The 14488-nt window shown below is 43.4% G+C and overlaps 1 protein-coding gene across 5 annotated transcripts in view; it reads left to right on the top strand.

Annotated features, from left to right (window-relative positions):
• LDB1 (LIM domain binding 1) overlaps positions 1-14488 on the top strand; it is a 92191-nt gene that overhangs the window by 36880 nt on the left and 40823 nt on the right. Inside the window, exon 1 of one of the 5 annotated variants that reach the window (XM_060768240.2) lies at positions 9770-9864. The exons of the other annotated variants lie outside the window; for them this stretch is intronic. The gene's annotated coding sequence lies outside the window, so the exon portion shown is untranslated. Of the gene's footprint in view, positions 1-9769; positions 9865-14488 lie in introns of those variants that run through there. 5 annotated transcript variants of the gene reach the window in all.

Raw genomic sequence — 14488 nt, 5'->3', positions numbered from 1 at the left:
CCAGTCCAACCCCCTGCCAAGAAGCAGGAATATTGCATTCAAAGCACCCCCGACAGATGGCCATCCAGCCTCTGTTTAAAAGCTTCCAAAGGAGGAGCCTTCACCACACTCCGGGTCAGAGAGTTCCACTGCTGAACGGCTCTCACAGTAAATAAGTTCTTCCTAATGTTCAGATGGAATCTCCTTTCTTGTAGTTTGAAGCCAGGTCTACTGATAGGATGCCTCTAGAAGGGTATGCGAGGATGGGAATATGATGCAGTTGAATGCACATGCAGGGCTTATCTTCCTTTTCCCAAAGATTGTTAAATATATGTTCCATCTAGGACTGGCATGGGCAAACTTGTCATCCGTCCAGGTCTTTTGGACTCTAACTCTCACCATTCCTAACAGCCTCAGGTCCCTTCCTTTCCCCTTAAGCGGCTGAGGGGGGAAAGGAAGGGGCCTGAGGCTGCTAGGAATGGTGGGAGTCCAAAATACCCGGAGGGCCCAAGTTGGCCCATGCCTGATCTAGGGATTTGGGAAAAGGAAAGTATAGTAGAGTCTCACTTATCTGACCTCTGCTTATCTGACATTCCATCTTATCCAACGCTTTTATCCAACACCGCCCTTTTCCTCTAGCATTTTCCCTTCAATTAAAGGAGCACTCCCCAACTCTCCTTCCATACCCAATAAGTGAAAAGGGCAACACGAGGAGGAAGAGGAGAGAAGAAAGGGGGAAAAGAGGCAGGACTGGAAACATTCTCCCTCCTTCCCTTTGTGATTTCCATGCTCTTCTTCTGCATCCAGGCACTTCCTGCTGGGCTTCTCTAGCCCTGAACCGTTGTCTTGCCTTTACCTTTTGAGTTCTTGTTGTTAGTATTCTAGCTGTCAATGTACTGCATGTTTCATTTATCTGACATAAACAGGCTGGCAGAATGTCGGATAAACAAAAATGTCGGATAATACAGAGTCTCCTACTCTAGAACATGGCCATATAGCCCGAAAAAACCCACAAGAACTGAGTGATTCCAGCCATGAAAGCCTTTGAGAATACAGAGTCTCCTACTGTTACCCATCGGTAACAGTAGGAGACTCTGTATTCTCAAAGACTTTCATGGCTGGAATCACTCAGTTCTTGTGGGTTTTTTCGGGCTATATGGCCATGTTCTAGAGTAGGAGACTCTGTATTATCCGACATTTTTGTTTATTCAACATTCTGCCGGCCTGTTTATGTCAGATAAGTGAAACATGCAGTACATTGATCTATGTTGCTTAAAATGCAGTCACTGATCCCAAAATTATAAGTTAGGAACTGGTTCCTTTAAAAAAAATAGCCCCTCAGTAAGACAGAAAGCAACCTGGTGCTCTCTAGATCAGGAGTCCTCAAACTTTTTAAACAGAGGGCCAGGTCACAGTCCCTCAAACTGTTGGAGGGCCAGATTATAATTTGGAAAAAAACCCCCATTAATGAATTCCTATGCACACTGCACATATCTTATTTGTAGTGCAAAAACCATTTAAAAACAATACAATAATTCAAATGAAGAACAATTTTAACAAATATAAAGTTATTAGTATTTTAATGGGAAGTGTGGGCCTGCTTATGGCTGTTGAGATAGGATTGTTGTTGTTGTTGTGTGCTTTCAAGTCATTTCAGACTTAGGTTGATCCTGAGCGAGGGCTGGGTAAATGACCTTGGAGGGCCATATTCAGCCCTCGGCCCTTAGTTTGAAGACCATTGCTCTGGATGTTTTGGATTACAATTCCCATACAGTCGGGCCAGTATGGTTTATAGGAGTCATGGTTTGAAAACATCTGAAGGACAGAAAGTTGCTTATCCCAACTAAAGATTATAAAACAAATAGCAAATGAACAATTTTACAATAGTATTTTTCCTTGTTTAGTAAGATTAGCCAATTCCAGCAAGGGATTATGTTTCATGGAACGAGAGTAGAGTCTCGCTTATCCAACCTTCGCTCATCCAACATTCTGTATTACTAGCACATCTGCCTCCCACTTGGATTCACAGCTGTTTCAATACATTGCAATGTTTTGGTGCTAAATTTGTAAATATAGTAATTGTTACATTACATTATCATGTATTGAACTGCTTTTTCTGTCGATTTGCTGTAAAACATGATTTGTTTTGTGCTTAATTTGTACAATCATAACGTAATGCAACATTTCATAGGCTATTCCTTAATCCCTCCTTATTATCCAAAATTTTTGCTTTTTCAATGTTCTGCCGGCCCGTTTATGTTGGATAAGCAAGACTCTGCAGTTACCAACTTCTGTCATTTTTAGGAATGAAAGAAATGATTGTAGGCAATGGTCACAAATATAGTACTGGTCTCTGGTACACTGAGGGAAAGTGCTGATTGTTGCTAACCACTGTCAGGTTATCTTCAACTTATGGTATCTCTTTGCATGAGAAACATCCATGGCACTTTGTTATCAACAGTCCTGCTCAGGCCCTGAAAGTTCGAGACTGTGACTTCCTTGATGAAATCTTTCTATCTGTGATGTAGTCTTCTTCTTTTTCTACTCCCTTGTACTTTCATAGATGTAGGTTTATTTCATGATACGCCCAAAGTATGATTCTCTTCCTGCCAGCTTTCTTCACTGTCCAGATTTCACACCAATACATAGAATTCAGGAATATGATGACATGGACAATCTTGAGTAGTGATACATCTTTACAGTTGAGGATCTTCCCTAGCCCCTTCAAAGTTTGCCTTTCCAAGTCATAGTCTTCCTCTTTATTTCTCGACTACAGTGTCTCTTTTGATTTATGAACCAAAGAATGGAAAGTATTTGAGTATTTCAGCATCTCCGTGATTCACCTTAAAGTTATGTAAATCCTCTGTTATCATTATTTTGCTTTCTTAATGTTCAACTGTAATCACGCTTTTCCAATCTGTTGTCAAAGGCATTCATGGCCGGAATCACTGGGTTGCTGTGAGTTTTCTGGGCTGTATGGCTGTGCTCCAGAAGCATTGTCTCCTGACGTTTCACCCACATCTATGTGAGGCATCCTCAGAGGTTGTGAGGTTTGTTTGAAACTAGGCAAGTGAGGTTTATATATCTGTGGAATGTCCAGGGTGGGAGAAAGAACTCTTGTCTGCTTGAGACAAGTGTGAATCTTGACCACCTTGATTAGCATTGAATGGTCTCACCTAGTTTTCAACAGATCTCACAACCTTTGAGGATGCCTGTCATAGATGTGGGTGAAATGTCAGGAGAGAATGCTTCTGGAACATGGCCATACAGCCTGGAAAACTCACAGCATCCTATGCTTTTCACTTTCTCCCTTGAATTTTCTCTATAGTCATTCAATTTTTTTCTTTTTTGCTGTTAGTAGTATGGTGTCAGGTGAGCCAGGCTGGTATAGTTTGAGTACTAGACTATGATGACTCTGAAGATCGGAGTTATAATCCCTGCTCAGCTATCGAAACCCACTGGCTGACCTTGGGCAAGTCACATTTCTCTCTTTCTTAGAGGAAGGAAAACCCCCTCTGAATAAATCCTTGTGATAGGTTCACCTTAGGGTCAGCCAGTGGAAAGAACTTAAAAGCACAGTATAGTTGCATCTTCACATTTTAGTGTTGATCTTTCTTCCTCCAGTTTTTGCATATCCTTCCTCCAAGTCTTTCTATGTGCTATTTTCTTCATATAAATTAAAGTGATAGGGTAATAAAATGCCGCTTTGTCTGAGCCCTTTGCCAATAGGAAACTGTTACCTTCCTGCATATTCTTACAGTGGCCTCTTGTTTTAAATATAGATTATGCATCAGGACAATCAAATGTTGTGGCACTCCAATTTCTTTTAAAGCACGTCATCATTTTTTCATGATCTGCACAATTAAAGGCTTTTCTATAATCTATAAAGCTGATTTCCTTTAGAAATTCTTTGGTGTACTCCATTATCCATTGTATGATTGTAATGTGATCCCTAGAATCTTTCCCGAATCCAGTATAAACATCTGGCTTTTCCTTTCCCCACATATGTGGCAAAAAGTTTTGTGGTGAAATTGTTAGTATCGCTGCCTTGAGAAGCACAGGTTTCGATATTTTTCTCAGCACAGTAATAGAATCATAGAGTTGGAAGAGACCTTGTGGGCCATCCAGTCCAACCCCCTGCCAAGAAGCAGGAAAATTGCATTCAGAGCACCCCCAACAGATGGTCAGCCAGCCTCTGTTTAAAAGTCTCCAAAGAAGGAGCCTCTATCACACTCCAGGGCAGAGAGTTCCACTGCTGAACAGCTCTCACAGTCAGGAAGTTCTTTCTAATGTTCAGATGGAATCTCCTTTCTTGTAGTTCGATGTCATTGTTCCATGTCCTAATCCCCAGGACAGCAGAAAACAAGTTTGCTCCCTCCTGCCCATGACTTCCTCTCACATATTTATACATGACCATCATGTCTCCTCTCAACCTTCTCTGCTTCAGGCTAAGCATGCCCAGCTCTTTAAGCCGCTCCTCATAGGGGTTGTTCCCCCTTGATCAGGGGTCTTCAAACTTTTTAAACAGAGGGCCAGGTCACAGTCCCTCAAACTGTTGGTGAGCCGGATTATAATTTGAAAAAACAAACAAACCATGAATGAATGGCCATCATGTCTCAACCTTCTCTAGGCTAAACATGCCCAGCTCTTTCAGCCACTTCTCATAGGGCTTGTTCTCCAAACCCTTGATCATTTTAGTTGCCTTCCTCTGGACATAATACCGAAAGAGCACATAGCATAGGTGTGATAACAGCAGGTTTTCTGCACTCCTCAAAAATATCTTACAGTTGTTGCCAGGTGCTGAAGCTCTCTTTTTTGGGTGGCAATAAGTGAACTTTGGTGGCTAAATTAATGAAATACTTATGAACACCTGCTTATACAGATACTCAGTTACCCGGTTTGTGCACTTCCTTGGCCTTGAAATGATTTGTTAGAACTGTTCCTGTGAAGGCCACTAATTGCACAAGAGATGGACTCTGTAGAAAGGGATTAACAGCAAAGATTTGCGTTCTTTTGCTTCTTATGATGTTGTTGTTACCAAACTTTGGGTTTACCTGAAAAACTTCTATAATCTCCCCTTATGGTTCTCTGACCATTCACTGTTCTGACATACCATCTGATGCCCAGCGTTTTGGGTATGACTCACAAGCCTCTGATGCAGTCATGAACATAATAGGGCCAGCACTTCCCAGACGTCATCACTAGAGCTGTAGCAGCTGGCCATGCCAAATGACAGATCTGCTGCTACGGTGTTTCTGCCAGAAGCCATGAAGGTGCTGTGATATGACGTGTAACAAATCCTCCCTGCAAAACCCAATTGGTTAGAGGACTTTTCAGTCAGAGTCAGAATCATCCCTTGCATCTGGAGATGGATGCTAATGCCGCATCTGTTCTGCCTTCCTTGGCACATGTAATGGTTCAGAAGCAGTTAGGGGAAGAAAGTCTAATGCTGCCTTGTGTTATATTAGGAAGACGGTAGACCACTTATGGAAAGAAGCACAGGTTCATGAATTTAACAACAGCTGTGGGTTTTTTTAAAATGGTTTCTTAATACAACATTTCCCTGCCTATTCTTTCTCTTATTGCATCGAACCAATTTGGCAGAAAAGATGTCTCCCTGTTTCAGGAGTCCAGAAAACCAGACTAGCACTAAAATGCTCTGTATCATAATAGAAGAGGATCACTCAGTGCAATTTATATGGCTGAGGGGGAAAAGGAAAGGGCCTGAGGCTGTTAGGAATTGTGGGAGTTGGAGTCCAAAACACCTGGAGGGCCCAAGTTTGCCCAGGCCTGGTCTAGACTTTCTCTAGTCAGCACATTTTGAGCTGGTCCTTCTTGGAGACAGGATATGATGCATGGACAATGCAAGCCTGGCCTTGTCCTTCCATCCTTTGACTATTCTCTCAAAGTCTTGGGAAATTTGTGGCTTGAATTCTGTAGCTTAGATCCTGATAATTAGAACCATGCCTATTGCTAGACTTCACCCTAAAGCAGAGCAATGGTTTGTCCCAGTGGCATTCTTTCACACAGCACTTGGCTGAAGAGCGTGTTTGAGATGCAGTATTTCAGCACAAAATCCAACCCCCCAGCTCCTTTTATGAAAAAGAAAACAGATGTGTAGCCTTTCAAGCTGCAGATAAAAACGCAGTTACTCAAACTATGCAGAGTCAGTTCTCCTGCAGGCTTCTTCCTTCGTTTTCTTACCTGCTTAGATGAGTATCGGGCTTTCTAAATGTAATTGATTTCCAGTCCCAACATCTGTTGTGAATGAGACCTTCCCTGGTTCAGTTTTTCCAGTACATGTTGGCTGTGCATGCTAAAAGCATCGCCTCTGCTGTTCTGAAGTCTTGTGGCTCAATCTAGAAATTAGTTATTTTGCAACAACAACCCAATTTTCTGGACAGTAATGAATCTGCAGCTGTAAATGGGTGCACATTAGCTCTGCTGGGTGCTCTTACCACTAAAAGGAAGAGCTTCATTCTGTAGTTTCTATCATCATGGCTTATCCCACTATGGTATCTATCTATCTATCACAAAAATGCTCTGCTTTGTTGGAGAATTAAAAACACCAGCAACAGCAGTGGCACCAGACTATAGTTATAAGAAGTTTGCATGGTTTCACAAAATAAAACAGGGTCCTCAAGAGGTGATCCACCACCACAAGTCCCACTCATTTGCTGGAGTAGTTACATGTACAGTAGCTTATTTCGGAATATTCCAGAATTAAGAATGGCAGTAGACAGATGCTGTGGCATCTTATAAGACTAATGTAAATGTTGGCTTATGACAAATATGTTTTTCCTTCTCCTGTATTATTTTAATACCTTAGCCTATTGAAGAAGCCAGTGGAGCTTTGAAAGTTTACATGGCATGTTTTGTGCATTTTTGTATGGCCCAATATGTTTTGTTGATTTTGGATGCTACGGTATGTTGTGGAAAGGTTCAGGTTTTGAAAAGCATCTCATCTGTTGGGAACTATATTTGCAAACTTTATACAGGGTTAGTCAAAATGCATAGGCCAATAAGCCATTCAATTGAATGGCTTATTGGCCTATGCATTTTGACTAACCCTGTATATCTTAAGATGGCTCTGCTAGCATATGGGGTGGATGGCAAAGGAGAGATTTGTCTTCAACCAAGACCATATAAATATTTCAGAAAGATCAATTATATAGATCATTGGTTCCCAACCAGTGGTCCACAAGAACTAAAATATGGTCTGTGCCTCACGGTTACTACACTGTTGCAATGATGGCGACTAATCTCTCAAAACTCTTGTATAGTGCCAAGGCTTATTAAATATGATTTTCTGTGGGTGAGCAGATGGTGACTACTGGATGGCATATGTTCTGTATCAAAGCTGATGTTGTCTATCCAATGCAATTTTCTGAATCAGCACCTCCAATAACCAAACCGAATCTAAAGTTGACCAAAAACCGATTTGTAAGTTTTTTGGTACTAATGTTGGAGAGTGGTCCCTAGTCAAAGTGGTCACTGGTCAAGTTGTCCCTGGTCAAAAAAGGTTAGGAACTAGAGCTAATGTGGTCTATCCAATGTAATTTTATGAATCAGCACTCCAAATAACCAAACCGAATCTAAAGTTGACCAAAAACTTATTCATAACCCTTTTGGTACTAATTTTGGAGAGTGGTCCCTGGTAAAGTGGTCCCTGGTCAACAAAAGGTTGGGAACCACTGCTATAGATCAGCCCGATATCAATAATGAGAGGTGCAAAGAAGGCTCAAGTATGCTTAGAGGTTACAAATCTGCAATTAAGTTTCATGATATTTATGATTTTTCGACAGAGAAGGAAAGATGTTAAGCATGTATTGAAAGCCATTTTTATATGGTATATTTTAAGGCTGAGCCCTGGACTAAGTTTGTATTTTTTTTCCTGACAGTGCATTACATGTAAAATAATAATACTTCCACCATCTCAGGAACACCATACTGCTTTAGTTGAATTTCTGTTGTAAGGTTCCGTTGGGATGAGGAGGAAGGTGGCAATTCTGGCTGTCATCTTTCAAGGCTGACTGTGCCAAGTCAAGATACAAATTAACTTCTATTGTTTTAGCCATCACAATGTGTCATAGACTCAACCCTTCCACATTTTTTTTATATATTGGAATCCCAGAATGGGATTCAAGGCAACTACATGGAAGGTGTGTGTGTGAGTTCCTTACAAAGAGAAGCCAAATCCCGGGTCTTGTGAGAATCATTTTCAGCTGGATTTGGTTGTGTCAGGAGTGACTTGAGAAACTGCAAGTCACTTCTGGTGTGAGAGAATTGGCGGTCTGTAAGGATGTTTCCCAGGGGATGTTTTGATGTTATCATCCTTGTGGGGGGCTTCTCTTGTGTCCCTGCATGAGGAGCTGGAGCTGATAGAGGGAGCTCATCTGCACTCTCCCCAGATTTGAACTTGCGACCTATCGGTCTTCAGTCCTGCCGGCACAGGGGTTTAACCCACTGCGCCACCAGGGGCTCCTTTCAGGTGGATGGGTCTAGGATAGTCCAGTGCCTTAACACCAATATACTTCCAACTTATCCTAAGATCTTCAAACATGACTCATTGTGGAAAGGCGTGCTTTTGCTCTCCTCCATTTTTAACAAGTAGGTGTGGAGTAGTTTAAATACCAATTCAATGCATTTCCCTGACTTCTTAGTAGTGTTATTTCTTGTTGTTAAACTGGTGGCACAATACCAGTTCCATCCAGATTCAGTGTATGTTTACTTGGAAGTAACTCCTGCTTAACAAACTCAGTGGGGGCTGCTTGCTAGGACCTGTTTTTACAATTGCACCTTTCTTTCAAGAAACTTCTTCCAAGAAGCACACACTCCCCAAGTTGTTTGGCACCCTCACTCCCCACCCATTTGATTGAATTTCAACGATCTGGACACCAAGGGATTGTACTGAAGGCAATTTGCGGGACCTGGCACGAATCAGATGGAACCTCCCTCCATCCTGCTTCCAGGCTAGGAGATGGGAGGCTTCTGTTGTGCCGCCCAAGAGTTTCTTCTAAGCTGGAAGAAGCCCTGACTGCTACTTCCTTCCCTGTGAGAGCCTTTTCTTTCTCATCATGTTAATCCAAGGCAGCCCTGACTGCTTTGGAGAGGAAGTCTCCTTGCCCCACTCCCTAGGCTTTAATGATGGCATCATTGCCTCCCCTTTAAAGCCTTTCTGGCTGCCTTGCACCCCCCTTCCCTCCCCTCTCTGGGATTTACCTCTTTCTGTCTGAGTCTCTCTTTCTCTCTCTCTCTCCCTCTTTTGTTTTTCTCAGCTTGGGCATGGTAGGTCCCTCCCTCTTTCATGCGATCAGAGCAGCCCCTGGAGAGGCGGAGAAGGGGAAGAGGGAGGGAGGAAAGGGGGAGGGCCTCCTTCTCCTCTTCCTCCTCCTCCTCTTCCTCTCTCCTCCTCCTCTGGAGCTTCTGGGCCCCTTTCTGAAAGGCTCAGGGAGGTGTGTGTATGTGTGTGCGCCTGCGTGTGTGTACGCTGAGCGTGTGTGCAACAGCCAAGCCTCCTCCATACCCCCACAGAAGGCCTGAGACAGCAGCAGCAGGAGCAGGAGCAGCCATTGTTCGGGGAAAACCTGGCAAACAAAGGACGGGCTTCCTCCTCCTTTCCTCCATCAGAGCCTTCCTGTTTCCTCTGGCTGTTGCTGTTCAGTCCTGGCTAGGCCGATCTCTGCTTCTGCCCAGTCCAGTTGCAGCCCAGAGCCCGGCTGTCTTTGTATTATTTTCATTTTGAACTTTTTTTCCGGGCTCTTGCCATGGCTGGGTTGGAGTGAGGTGCCCGAGGGCAGGCATGTACTGATCTCTGGCCATCCCCTGCGGCCTGGCACCCTCAACCCCCTGTGCCCAACAGCAAGACCCAGGAGTTCTCCCCAGGTAGGTCTCCCGGTGGCTTTGCACACTCAGACCAAGTTTGGGCAGATCCGGGAATCCCGGGTTGCATAGAAAGGCTTTGGAGATGGTGATGAATGAGAGGGAGAAGGTGGAGGGGGCTCTTCAGTGGCCTCTTCCATCCATGGGGCTTTGGGAGACAGCAGGGATGGGATCTGAAGGGGGAGTGGGTCTGCCATGTTAAGGAGCCGCTCTGGATACAAAGGCCGCATGGTCTCCAGAGTGAAGATCTGACTTGGGATGCTTCTACACTGTAGAATCAATGCAGTTTGACACCACTTTAAACTGCTATGGAATCATGGGTCTTGTAGATTGCTGAGGCAACAGCACTCTTTGGGAGATAATACTCAAGACCTTGTAAACTGCAACTCATATAATTTTATAGAATTAAGCCATATCAATTAACGTGGAGTCAAATTGAATTTATTCTACAGTGTGGATGCACCATTGAATGTCGTCTTGGAGAGAAAGAAGTCTCTCTTGGTTGCCTTTGTGTTTTTTTCTCCCCTCTGGATTCACCATCTCACCCCTCCCTTTCCCTTTGAGATGGTTGGCAAGGATGCTGGGTAACACTCTGTTCACAGGACAAGTTGGTCTTCTTGGAAATTTGGGGGGGGGGGGGACTAAACAGGCGAGATCTTGTTTTGGCAAAGTGGGCACCTTCTGCTTTGGAGAAACAACCAGCCAATGCCAGGGAGAGCAGAGAATTTCCACTGAAAGGTGTATGACCAGGCAGGTGATGCTGAACTTTCCTGGTGACTTCACAGGTTTTCAGAATGGGGGTGCCAAGAACTTGGCAAGTTGGAGTGCAGTGATGGGAATGGTGTGTGAAGAGGGCACATCCCTGGAGGTTCACCACACTAGGCATTGTTGTATTTTCTGAGAGTGTGGAGAGGCCTTTTCCTCTCAAGCTGTCAGCCTCTCACATTTACCCTTTTAGCAGCCTCTGTGGCCCAGAGACCTTTTCTCCTGCCCTTTGCTCCAATTTATTTTTGTCTATTGACATACCTTCCTCCACACTCAACTGAGGTATTTTTCACCAGAGAAAACCCAGTTGCAGGATTCCTACCTCTTCTCTCAGACTAGAAGTACAAGACTTACTGGTATTGATGGAAGAGTGCTGTTTCTATCTTTACTAAGTGTTGGGAGTTGTGATCCGACTGAATGGGGGAAATGTTTTTAAACAAGCCTCCTGATTTACTAAGTTCCCTCTTTTTGTTCTTTTTTTTGCTTTTCTTACTCTAAAAGGATTTGGCCCAAATCTTGGAGCTTGTGATACCACACCACATCATGGGGGGAAACTATGGGAAATATTTTTCAACCAAATTGTCACATTCTGTCATTTTGCTTAAGTATCCTTGTATCCTAGCACGCTTTGATGTACTGTGGAATCCTACCTGGAGGGCTGAAATGTTCATTTGGTATGATCTTTGAAGTTGAAAGTAGCTCCTTGTATCATCTTGCATGCATATATGTATGTAATGTAGCATTTCTGTAATGGAGAACACATTTGTTTTCGAATCATTTGATGGCTGCTAATTCTGGGCTCTAGAGGATGCTCTGAGGTCAGGGTAAAGGATATTGATCCATAAGATACAGTGCTACTCGCATATGGGCTTAAATGGAAGTGTCGTTTAGTTGCATGGGAAAGAGGAATGACCCTAGGTGGTTTCAGGTGTGGTAATATAATACCGAATGGCTGTCCATTATAGTTTAGATTGTGCTGGAGCTACGTTCTGAATTACCAGTATAACCAGTCCTTCACAGACTTTTGCTTCAAGCAGGCCCTGCATATTTAACACTCACACACTATTTGGTGTGGATAGGCATCACCACAGAACCCGAATTTCCAGTTGGAGTTCCTCTATTTGTTTCTTGCACGTTCTCTTGCAAGTCATTAGAAAAATCAACCATGGAGGGGGGCAGTATTAAAAGTCTAGGCTGCAGGCATGACAGACTACAGCAGACTCCTTCTATAAGCTGAATTATCTGAGTGCCTAAAAATCTGGGGCCAGGGAGGACTTGACAGCATACTTTCACGTGTGTGGAGCACATACATAAAGACTGCACTCACTATAGACAATTAGGGAATAGAGATAGGAATAGAGATGCAGCTGCCCTCTAAAATTTGGTGAATAGCTGCTGTGGTGAAGAGTGACGTAAGGGCTCCCCATCTGTCCTCCCAAGATCTAAGTTTTCCCATCTGGGTTGTTATACTGATCATGGGATGAAGGATGTGGTGTTGGAAAGCAACAATATCTCAGTGACAGACTGGCAACATGCACTCTAGTACTGTTTCAGCATTGGAGCCCCTGGTGGCGCAGTGGGTTAAACCCCAGTGCTGACAGGATTGAAGACCGACAGGTTGCAGGTTCGAATCCGGGGAGAGTGCAGATGAGCTCCCTCTATCAGCTCCAGCTCCTCATGCGGGGACACGAGAGAAGCCTCCCACAAGGATAGTAAAACATCAAAACATCTGGGCGTCCCCTGGGCAACGTCCTTACAGACGGCCAATTCTCTCACACCAGAAGCGACTTGCAGTTCTTCAAGTCGCTCCTGGCACGACCAAAACCAAAGCATTCGGTCTAATAGGGGTTACCAAAGGGCCAATAAGGAGACTGAAAAGCATTTTAGGACGTAGGTCAACATTCAGTCCAGACAAGTTGTTAATGTCTTTGCCTGGTTGATATGACCTGGGCGTTTCTAACCATTTATTCCCTTACTTGAGTTTGTTTGGTATGCTTGCATTGCTGAAGATATGATTGATGCTTATATGTTGGCACCGTCTGGGAAGCAGCAGTGGGAGAAGTGAAGAGTTTGTGGGTTTCCAGATGTTGTTGGATTGTAATCCCCATTACCTTTCATCACTGGCTATGCTGGCGAGGGAGTTGCAGTGCATCAACATCTGGAGGCCCACATGTTCCGCAGCCTGTTCCAATTCTTGGCAAGTGAATAGCAGAGGATAATAAATTACCTTACAGTATAAATATGACATATGAAACTCTGCTATCAAGCTTAAGGTGGTATGTGTTCTGAAGACTGGTTGGAGAACACCTTTCTTCTTAGCATCCATGGATCCCAAAAAGTAGTATGACAGTGGTGCTAGTCTGTAACTGCCTTTTTCCGTGTCAGGAGCAACTTGAGAAACTGCAAGCTTCTGGTGTGAGAGAATTGACTGTCTGCAAGGAAGTTGCTCAGGGGACACCTGGATGTTTGATGTTTTACCATCCTTGTGGGAGGCTTCTCTCATGTCCCCGCATGGGGAGCTGGAGCTGACAGAGGGAGCTTATCCGTGCTCTCCCCGGATTCGAAACGCTGACCTGTCAGACAGCAGTTCTGCTGGCACAAGGGTTTAACCCATTGCGCCACCGGGGGAAATAATTACCATAATTCCCAGCTATTAGCCATGCTGGCTAGAGCTGCTGGGATCTGCAACTCAGAAATGTGCGGAAGACTTCAGTATCCCCAACCTTTTTGCTTTTCTATTTCATCTCATCATGATAAATTAAACGTATACTATTTAGATCAGATATTTTTGTATGTGCTTCTTCACATTTTTGTCTTGCACATCATTCAATGGTCCATTTGAGGGTGGAGGTATGTTTTTAACTTTTTGAGTGGCTGAGGGTCTCCTACCAGTTGCAGGGTATCATTTTTATGTTTTGTGGTCTGAGGTCAGTTGCATCTTACATCTTAGAGACAGATCCAATAAGTAAGCTGATTATCCCTGTTGTTCTGTCTACTGATGATGCAAAGTGGTCATGGTGCTCTGTTTATTGACTAACTGTGTGATATAATGCATGTTATTTAGAAGTATTTCTTAGTCCCTAGAAAATATATTTTGACTTAGTAGGAATTTCTTGGGGAAGCTTCTTCATTCTTCAACAGGTGGTAGGAATTCAGTCTGCCCCTTTGTTTATATTCTACTTTTCCCCCAAGAGTGGAACTCAAGACAACTTGAGTCCCTTAGATTTGAAACTATTGTTTATAAGAGGTTATACTGTACTCTGATCAGGTCATGCTGGCTAAACATGACTCTCTACATGAAAGTAGTGATATATCCATGGTTGGATGGATGAATGTTTGCTGCTTTTGAAAAAGAGACAAAAAATGAAAAATGATTAGATTTAGCTTTGTCAGTTCCATTCTGTAGCTTTTGGAAACTAGACTGATGGAAATGTGGCTTTTTGATGTGCTTCTTTTTTTTTTTTTTTTTAAAGGATTACACAGTGGAGAGTCCTAGCCCAGACACGGTAGGCCCTTGGCACTAGATTTAAAGCCTGCCACCCACTCTTTCAAGCAGTACCCTGGTGCCAACCTGTGGGGGCTCATGGTTACACAACACTTTGCTGATCAAGCTGACAAGTATAATTTTAAAAGCACACAATCTGCCCTTAATTCCTCCTGTCTCCTTGCCAAAGGCTCCCAGTTGCACAGAGGTATATGTTCAATTTGATTTATTACAGCTCTGCTCTTCTTTCCCTGGATGATATTTGGGCTTGACTGCATAAAGGGTAATTCATATGAAAATCTGAATTTTGGAGAGGTAGAAATAAATGAAGGAACCATTCTTATTGTTATTATTATTACCATCCCACTTGAGAATCAA

The sequence above is a fragment of the Anolis sagrei genome, chromosome 3, assembly GCF_037176765.1.
Source record: "Anolis sagrei isolate rAnoSag1 chromosome 3, rAnoSag1.mat, whole genome shotgun sequence".
Classification (NCBI taxonomy): Eukaryota; Metazoa; Chordata; class Lepidosauria; order Squamata; family Dactyloidae; genus Anolis; species Anolis sagrei.
The sequence above is the reverse complement of the archived record's forward strand: the minus strand, read 5'-3'. Positions and strand labels throughout refer to the sequence as shown.